The sequence below is a fragment of the Phacochoerus africanus genome, chromosome 3, assembly GCF_016906955.1.
Source record: "Phacochoerus africanus isolate WHEZ1 chromosome 3, ROS_Pafr_v1, whole genome shotgun sequence".
Lineage (NCBI taxonomy): Eukaryota > Metazoa > Chordata > Mammalia > Artiodactyla > Suidae > Phacochoerus > Phacochoerus africanus.
Genome location: NC_062546.1, coordinates 133,357,318 through 133,365,786, shown reverse-complemented (window position 1 = coordinate 133,365,786; position 8,469 = coordinate 133,357,318).

The window sequence follows — 8,469 nt, the reverse complement described above, 5'->3', positions numbered from 1 at the left end:
TGTCATCAGATATTTTAATTATTTAGGTGACTTGAAGCCTCAGAGATGCTTCAAAGTCAAAGCTTGAAGCTTACTTCTTAAGATTGATGCCACTATATGTTCCTCATAAAGCTGAAGCCACCACACATTCGTCAAGATCAGCTGCAAGATGAATAGAAGCACTAGGTTGAGTGCCTTGGTCAAAGGTCCACTTCCAAGTAGCTGAATGATTCTGAGAAATAACCTTTTTTCTGCCTCTGTTTCCTCATCTCTTTAAGGAGAATAGTAATAATACTTAATTCTTTGGTTTGCTGTGAGGACTAAAAGAAGGTAATATATGAAAGCATTCTGTGAAGTGATGTTTAATCATTATTCATTAAAAACAATGCTTTAGGAATCACACAAATGGAGTTTTTGTTATTATTCAGAGCAATAGTGCAGAAAGTTGTACTGTGGCTCATGATATGACTTAATGAATGAGTAATTTAAGGGTCAGGGTGGGGGGGGGGAGCTCTCTCCACTGTGGAGACTTAGTGTGAATTAAATCACACAGCTCTCTAGAGTGATCCAATTCCAGAAATCAAGGGCTGAGAGCTTGGGTACACCTGAAGTCTAGGGCTAGAGTTTGGTCCAGGTTATAGAATCAAGAATTTGAGAAGCAAGGTAAGGAGGTTAAAGTCAAAGCTGATAATGGAAAGCAGTGGGGAAGGTGATTTCTTTCATCACTAAGAAGTTTCCACTACTAGTCCAAAAGCTGCTTCTAAAGGGGTTGGCTCATACAACTAGGCACCAGTGTCTGAAGCATCTGGGTCTTTAGTACTTCAGGTATCTTTAGGAAATGGTGGTCCAAACCTGGCACTCATCCTGGATGGGTAGATTGGCTGAGCTGAGAGCTTGTACCAACTGTAAGTCCACTATGCAAGAGGCACCTAAGAGTACTCACTGGACACCAGGTGCATTTTCAGTGAGGGCTTGAATGGGCAAACATCAGAGAATAAGGTTGTAAAAAGATCTAGGAACTTCTACATCTTTTTTTTTGAAACTTAAAAAGATTGAAATAAAACATTAGGTTTTGTTGGTTCTCCACCTCCACCCCAACCAGATTTGTATACGTTTTGCCAATTTCCATTATATAAATACTCCCGCTGTAGGCAATTTTAAACTACTAATGTGACACCACTGAATGTAGAGTTGGGAAGAGATATATACTACAATCAGCTGTCATGAATTGTTGCAAATTGACTCTAGCAATCCCTGGATAGATGCCAAAATCATTACATTGAGTAGAATAAGGCAGAGTACATACTGTATTATTCCATTTATATGAAATTCAGGACATATTGTTACACATAACAGAGGTATGGTCCTTTTGATTGCTCAGTAGTATTTCATTGTAAGATTATACCACAATATGTTTATCCATTCAGCTGCTGGTGAACATTTGGCTTACTTCCAATTTTTGGCTACTTTAAATAAACATTTTAAACATTGGCTACATTAAATAAACTGCTATGAACATTCTTGTATAACCTTTTTTGTTTATACGTACTTTCACTTCTCTTGGGTAAATACCCAGGAGTGGAATGGTTGGGCCATAGGGTAGGTATAACATTTTACTTTACAAAACAATCCACATCATTTTTGAAGGATTAGGTATCCCAAATGAAAAAAGGGAATGTGGAACCAGGGATGTTCAGTGTCCTTTCCTTAAACCCTATTTTGAATGCTACAGTACCCACTCTACCCAAGATTAGAAGAGAGAAATCCATGACTATTTGTTCATTCAACTATTGGTTAGTTCATCTAAAACTATTTATTGAACACCTACTATGTGCCAGGCACTGTGGTATATACACAGGAAATACAATGGTAAATTCACATGGTCCCTGCCCTGAATGAACTTACAGTCTAGTGAGTATCAAATTGCCCTTGGACCCCTTGATTGCTATCATATTTTTCATCTGGGACAATTATTATTATTATTATTATTATTTGTCTTTTGTAGGGCCGCACCCATGGCATATGGAGGTTCCCAGGCTAAGGGTCTAATCGGAGATGTAGCCACCAAGCCTACGCCACAGCCACAGCAACGCGGGATCCTAGCCACGTCTACAACCTACACCACAGCTCATGGCAACACCAGATCCTTAACCCACTGAGCAAGGCAAGGGATCGAACCCTCAAACTCATGGTTCTTAGTCAGATTCATTAACCCCTAAGCCACGACAGGAACTCCAACATTTTTCTTGAAGGTCTTTTTTTTTTTTTTGTCTTTTATAGGGCCGTACCCAAAGCATATGGAGGTTCCCAGCCTAGGGGTCTAATCTGAGCTGTAGCCGCCGGCCTATGCCAGGGCCACAACAGTGTGGAATCTGATCTGTGATCTACACCACAGCTCATGGCGACACCAGATCCTTAACCCACTGAGAGAGGCCAGGGATTGAACCCACAACCTCATGGTTCCTCATGGGCCACGACGGGAACTCCATTTCATCTGGGACAATTATAAAGCCACTGAATTGGCTACTGGGGCATAGAGTTTCATGGAGAGTGACTCCCAACTACAAAATCCAGCCAGATTTGAGCATTGTCAAGAATGATGACCTGGACTTGCTTAAGGTCACTTTTGCTTTGTTTTAGTATCTAGCCAGCAAACTGATGTAGGCCTAAAGTTTGGTGGTGTCAGCAATCTGGGCAGAGTGCAGACTCCACACGATCGAGGGAGCCCAGAACTGTGGGCTACTTAGCCCTAGTTCCAAACTGTGGTGTCTCTGCTATAATTTAGGAGGCATTGAGGGATGACCTCCTGATAGCACATAAGGCTCGACTCTATTCCCATAGAAAAACAAGTTTTGGTCTGCCACAGTTATCTACTTTTTTTTTTTGTCTTTTTGCCTTTTTTCTTGAGCCGCTCCTGCGGCATATGGAGGTTCCCATGCTAGGGGTGGAATAGGAGCTGTAGATGCCGGCCTATGCCAGAGCCACAGCAACGCGGGATCTGAGCCGCATCTGCAAACTACACCACAGCTCACGGCAGTGCCAGATCCTTAACCCACTGAGCAATGCCAGGGAATGAACCCGCAACTTCATGGTTCCTAGTCGGATTCGTTAACCACTGAGCCACGATGGGAACTCCCACAGTTATCTACTCTTCTGTTTTATTTCTTACTGTGTCACTGAGCCTACTGAAAATTTCTGTACAGGTGACCCTCGTCTTGGTTGTATTTGCCAACATGAAGACAATATTTGTTTTACCCAACCACTCACCTTCTTGTTGGAGAGAGAGAGCATGGTGGGTGTAATAGCCTTCTACTGGGCAGAGGCAAGTAAGTGGTGAGAAAACATCCCTCCAATACTCATGATGGTGCTGCAAAATGAACAGCTCCATTTTGAAGATGAGGAAACTGAGGCTGAGACATATCTGTGCTGTGCAACTTATAGGATTTGAACTCAGGTTTGTACAATTCCAAAGTTGTACACCTTCCTGATTTCTTTGTGGATAAAATAGTAAGAGCTAAGGAGATGGGGAGCTTTATGTGTGCTAAATATTGTGTTCACCCCTTGGGAATTCTTGTATTATTATTCTAAACTGATTAGAAGTGAGTTAGCTCAAGAAGTTTCACCTCAGTAGAGGTCATTTGCTAAAGCTTGTCTGTATTTTTCTCATTTTAGTTCTGCCAGCAAAACAAACCAAACCTACTTGCCTATTTGCCTACTTTACAAAATTGCTGAGAGCTGGCCCTAGTTCCAAACTGCCAAGGCAGACCTGAATTTGTGGGGATATTGAGTTATACATGGTTATAAGACACATGGCCTTAGTTTTCTTCTGGGGGAAGTTCTGTGTGGATGCTCACATTTTTTTTATTTTTTTACAGAATAAAATACATACATTTACACACAATTACATTCACACAGATTACTATAACATGGATCTTATGAAACAGATTTAGTGACTCCCACTGGAGAAGTGGAATGGAAAATATGCTGAGACAAATAGGAAATTTATTCTATACTTTATCCCACTTTTATGGCTTTCATCTTTACTACTTAGTTTTATCTATTACATTTCAATTTTTCTTTAAAAATTAGCATTATATTAAATTGTTATATTATGCAACTAAAATTTATAAAGAAGAAAGCCTTATATACCATTAAATATTTTATATAGCATAGTAAAAAGAATAACTGGTAAGCATAACAAAAATAATACACCCTCTGAAAATAAGTAAAATATAAAATGCATAAGTTGGTTAAAAAACAGTGTAACTATATGAATATGTCCTCACAATTTGTTCCATCTCATTGATTCTTCAATAAAGGCATTACACCATTCTAGGTGATGTGATAAACAAGACATTATAGACTTTACATTGTACCATGGAGAGAAATGGTTATTAATAATACAATTGTAGAACTGTATTATTTAATTGTACAGTGGCATTATTTAATTATAATTATCATAAGTTCTTTGATGGAAAGGAAATCAGAATCAGATCTAAGAAGACTTCAGCATTCCAAGAATGATATCAAATGACCCCCTTCATGGTGGATTATGCACTTATTTACTATGAGATATATTTCTTCTCCAGAGATTCCTTGTTTGTGTATCAATTGTAGATTTTTGGTTTCCAGTTATTCTGAAGTTTTGATGTAAGAGTCTATATGTATATGAGATTGTTTTAAGTTGTTGTTCTCTTAATTGCGAGTTCATCTCCGGTGTCCTGCATTTGTACCCACCTCTTCTCATGATTTCTGATTTTGATGGTATAATTGTGCATGGATGGTTTCGTGTCTTTACTGTATATATATCTTTACTGGTGAGCCTTGTCATTTGTGGAATTTTTGTTTCCTGTTGCTGATCTTTTCTTTCCTGCCTAGAGAAGTTCCTTTAGTATTTGTTGTAAGGCTGGTTTAGTGTTGCTGAATTCTCTCAGTTTTTGCTTATCTGAGAAGGTTTTTATTTCTCCTTCAAACCTGAATGAGAGCCTTGCTGGGTAGAGTATTCTTGGTTGGAGGTTTTTTCCTTTCATCACGTTAAGTATATCATGCCACTCCCTCTGGACTGCAGAGTTTCTGCTGAAAAATCTGCCGATAACCTTATTGGGGTTCCCTGTATGTTACTCGTTTCTTTTCCCTAGCTGCTTTCAATATTTTCCCTTTGTCTTTAATTTTGGTCAGTTTGATTATTATGTGTCTCGGTGTGTTCCTCCTTGGGTTTATTTTATATGGTACTCGTTGTGCCTCCTGGATTTGAGTGAGTGGTTCCTTTCCCATGTTAGGGAAATTTTCGGCTATTATCTCTTGGAATATTTTTTCTGTCCCCTTCTCTCTCTCTTCTCCTTCTGGCACCCCTATAATACGGATGTTGGTGCGTTTCACATTGTCCCAGAGTTCCCTGAGACTCTCTTCATTTTTTTTCAATCTTTTTTCTCTTTTCTGTTCTGCATCTGTAATTTCTTCTAATCTGTCCTCCACCTCGCTTATTTGTTCTTCTACCTCCTGTATTCTGCTGTTAGCTGCTTCTAGTGAGTTTTTTATTTCAGTTATTGTATTTTGCATCTCTTCTTGTTTAAGGTTTATATCTTGTATCTCTTTGGTTAGTGTTTCCTGTAAGTTATCCATCTTTGCCTCCAGTTTATTTCCAATGTCTTGCATCATCTTCAACATCAACAGTCTAAAGTCTTTTTCCTGGAGGCTGAGAATCTCCTCATCACTTAGCTGGTTTTCTGGGGTTTTTCCTTTCTCCCTCATCAGAGTTATAGTTCTCTGTCTTTTCATTTTTATAGGTTTTTTATGTGGTGACCTTTTTATAGATAATAGAGTTGTAGCCTCTCTTACTTCTGGTGTCTGCCACCCTTGTGGCTGAAGTCTGTATGAGGGGCTTGCTGTAGGCTTCCTGATGGGAGGGACTGATGCCTGCCCACTGGTAGGTGGAGCCGATTCTAATCCCTCTTGTGGGTGGGGCTTATCTCTGGATGGGATTAGAGGCAGCTGTGTGCCTGAGGGGTCTTTAGGCAGCCTGTTTACTGAGGGGTGGGGCTGTGATCCCACCTGGATTGTTGTTTGCCCTGGGGCTTCTCAGCACTGACTGATGGGTGTGGCCAGATTTTCCCAAAATGGCCACCTCCAGAGAAAGGCAATTGCTGAATATTCCCGAGAGCTTTGCCTTCAATGTCCTTCCCTCACAACAAGCCACATTCACCCCTGTTTTCCCATGATGTCCTCCAAGAACTACAGTCAGGTTTGACCTAGGTTCCTGTGGAGACCTTGCTCTGCCCTGGGACCTAGTGCACGTGAAAGTCTGTGTGTGCCTTTTAAGAATGGGGTCTCCGTTTCCCCCAGTCCTGTGGAGCTCCTGCACACAAGCCCCGCTGGTCTTCAATGCCAGATGCTCCAGGGGCTCTTTCTCCCAGTGACAGATCCCAGCATGTGAGCGTTTGATGTGGGGCTCAGAACTCTCACTCCTGTAGGTGAGTCTCTGTGAGCCAGTTAGTTTTCAGTCTGTGGAGCTTCCCAGCCGGGAGGTATGGGGTTGTTTATATCACAAAATCACCCCTCCTACCTGTGGATGTGGCCTCCTCTTTTCCTTCTGGAGTAGGGTATGGGTTTCTGGTCCATTTGGGTGGAGATTTCTCAGTCTTTAGTTGTGAATTTTGTTGTTTTTAGGAGAGAAGTTGAGCTCCAGTCCTTCTATTCCGCCATCTTAATCCTGTCCAGGATTCATTTCTTGGATGCTTACATTTGTAGAGTCTTAGGTATGTGGAGGATGGTGCCTTGGTATGAAAATTATGCTTTATGGCATAGCTCACTATGCCAGAATGTCTTGCCCTTGTGCTTTTAGATAGAAAAGCTGCATGGCTTTCTTCTTTCTTCTTCTTAAACAAAGCTTTATCTATAATCACAAACCAGCTGGGGGACAGAAAAAATCCTGAAGAGCTGAATTCAAACACCAGCAGTTATCTTGGTTGAAAATGATTGACTTAATTTAACATTTTCCACCAGCCACAAGCTCTAGTGTGAAAACACAAAATTGACAAAGAGCAGCAAGTTCAAGAAGCACAAAGTAAAGGAGAAAGAGCTATTTTTTTTGATCAATTATAATTACTCAGTTCGGCTTGCTTGTGCACAGATTTGGATTTAGTATCTTATTTTATTTACTTGTTTATTTATTTTTATTTATTTTATTTTTTTGGCTGCACTTTTAGCCTGTGTAAGTTCCCAGGTCAGGGATCAAACCTGAGTCATAGCAGTGACCTGAGTATCTGCGGTGACTATGCGGGATCCTTAACCTGCTGTGCCACAAGCAAACTCTCAGTATCTTATTTTATATTTAACCTCACTAGTACCAAAACAAGGATGTGAAATAGTTTGGACTTAAAATATGAAATATGTTAATTTATATTTACACTATATAACTGCTAAAAACTGTTTTTTTTTTCTTACTCTTTAGCCTTTTCTAGGTAGATTCAGCAGAACAAGAAAACTCAAGGAGGTGGATTAACCACATTTATTCCCATTGCACAGAATGTATCTTGCTTGTTTACATAGTAGGTCTGCAGAAGTTCTGTATTTTCCAATCTCATTTCTTCTTTGGTAATTGACATATTTTTTCTTTAGAAAAGCATATGGAAAGCTTACTTGTAAACAAAACCTGCAAACCTCTTTTTGTGTTGAGATCTGAACTGAACTGTGATTTTTATCAAGTCATAATCATGGAAGCACAATGTAGTCCCAGAGATAATGCAATTTAACACATAGGCATAATAGGTGAATTGGCAGAAACTGAATTAACTGCTTCTTATATTACCAGGTGATTCAGAGTACATACAATGTACAAAACTATAGAATAAGTGAGGAGATAGAATTGTAGCAACCTCAGCCTGCAAACAAAGCTAGCAAAAATGAAAGGCCAGACAGAAGTAGAGAGCTGCTGTATTTGAACCACAAGTCTGGATTCTGTGCCTCTCCGAGGAGATGGAAGTTGTTCTTTAAGCAAAACAGATTTTTTTGCTAAGAAGATTCCTATATTTAGTCTGAGACAGGACTAACCATGATTTTTAACTACATGACTTCTCCTAACTCAGTAGGAAAGGGGTTGTCATATACAGTCACGTTTTGGAATCTGTTGTCTAAAATTGCACATGGAAATTTTGCTTGACAATCATTGTGTTCAATATGCTCCTCGCAATTGTAGCACATAAGCAACATTTATCTCCTCCTTAAATGTGTAAGGATAAAGCTAGTCAATCTAAGTTAGAAAACATCCCACAGCATTTAAAAATTCTGGCCTTGAGTTTGGAAGGCCAATTGTGCAGAAATCATAGAGAATATTTATAAATTGGTTATGAGCAAAAGCTAACAGGATAATTCAAATATACCATTTCTTTGGTAGTGGGATATCTGTGCACACCCAAGCAGGGAGTATAGTGACTAAGTAGAGGGGTTGAGTGGGTGCCAAGAGAATCCTCCTTAGAAGCTGTGTTCCTATTT